Source organism: Capricornis sumatraensis, chromosome 8 (assembly GCF_032405125.1).
Source record: "Capricornis sumatraensis isolate serow.1 chromosome 8, serow.2, whole genome shotgun sequence".
NCBI lineage: Eukaryota > Metazoa > Chordata > Mammalia > Artiodactyla > Bovidae > Capricornis > Capricornis sumatraensis.
The window spans coordinates 79,885,448-79,886,991 of NC_091076.1; the positions used below are offsets into that span (position 1 = coordinate 79,885,448).

Genomic DNA, 1,544 nt, shown 5'->3' on the forward strand with positions numbered 1-1,544 from the left:
CTAGAACCCGTGTTCTACAACAACAGAAGCCACCACCACAAGAAACCCATGCAGCGCAATGAAGAGTAGACTCCGCCTTTGCCACAGCTAGACGAAGCCTGTGCCTAGCAAGAAAGATACATGCAACCAGATAAACCAAATTTAAAAGTAACAATAGGCTCGCTCGAAGGAAAGGGTAAGTCCGCATTCTGTGAGTTTGAAAATGTTCAAATAAAAAGTGAGGAGAGCTGTTTCTGCCGTCTTTCTCTGCCGCCAGAATGGTGCGCGTGAATGTCCTGGCTGATGCTCTCGAGTATCAACAATGCCGAAGAGAGAGACAAACGCCAGGTCCTTGTAGGCCGTGCTCCAAAGCCATCCTCAGGTCTCTAACAGTGATCACGAAGCATGGTTACATTGGCAAATCTGAAATCATTGATGATCACAGGGCTGGGAAAATCACTGTGAACCTCACAGGCAGGCTAAATAAGTGTGGAGTGATCAGCCCCAGATTTGATGTGCAACTCAAAGATCTAGAAGAATGGCAGAATAACCTGCTCCCACCTGTCAGTTTGGTTTCATTGTATTGACAACCTCAGCTGGCATCATGGACCATGAAGAAGCAAGATAAAAATGCACAGGAGGGAAAATCCTTGGATTCTTTTTCTAGGGATGTAAGTGAAAGTGAAGTCACTCAGTCGTGTCCGACTCTTTGCGACCCCATGGACTATAGCCTACCACGTTCTTCCGTCCATGGGATTTTCCAGGCAAGAGTACTGGAGTGGGTTGCCATTTCCTTCTCCAGAGGATCTTCCTGACCCAGGGAATCGAATTCTGGTCTCCTGCATTGTAGGGAGACGCTTTACCGTCTGAGCCACCAGGGAAGCCTGGCGATGTAATACATACAAATAAAATGCCTCAGAGGTGGAAAAAAAAATAGCGAGGGGAGAATGTAAAAACCAACAAGAAAAGGTCCCAGCCTTGCCCCTGCCCCAGACCAACCAAATCTCTAGGCTTGAGTACCACCTGTGAGGTTCCCCCATCTAGTGCAACCCAGATTCTGATGAAAACCTTCATGTGAGCACTAACCATTCAGAGTTCCAGGGGGTAGGGGAAATAACCTAGTGATAGGATTCTGAAGTGAAGAGATGGATCTGAGAGCACACAGATATTCCCCGAACAGTGACTGAAAAGAGCAAGAAGAGGATGCAGAGCCAGCAGGTGCGGGTGTGTCAGGGGAGGGCTGGTTCTGGAGGGAACGAGGAGCCTCTCTAAAGGGCAGTGGCTGAAGCTGCAGCCAGGGGTCCAGGGATGCTCAGACTCTTCTCATGAAGTAGCTGATCTAGCCGAGGTTTCTTAACCCAGACCCCGTTAAGTCAGAATCTCTGGGGGCTGGACTTGGGTGTGTGGGCTTCCTAAGGCTCTCCAGGTCATGCTGAGGAAGGCCCCAGTAGGGACTAGTGTCAGACCAAGTTCTTCAGCTGCTTCCAACCCTGACGGACCTGATTCCCAAATCTGGGAGGGCTGGGCATCCCCACCCCAACTGACCAGCTCTTTCCTTAGTTGGT

General features: G+C 49.7%; 1 pseudogene; it reads left to right on the forward strand.

Annotated features, from left to right (window-relative positions):
• Nucleotides 1-257: 257 nt before the first annotated feature.
• LOC138082644 (small ribosomal subunit protein uS8-like) lies at nt 258-646 on the forward strand (annotated as a pseudogene).
• Nucleotides 647-1,544: the final 898 nt, after the last annotated feature.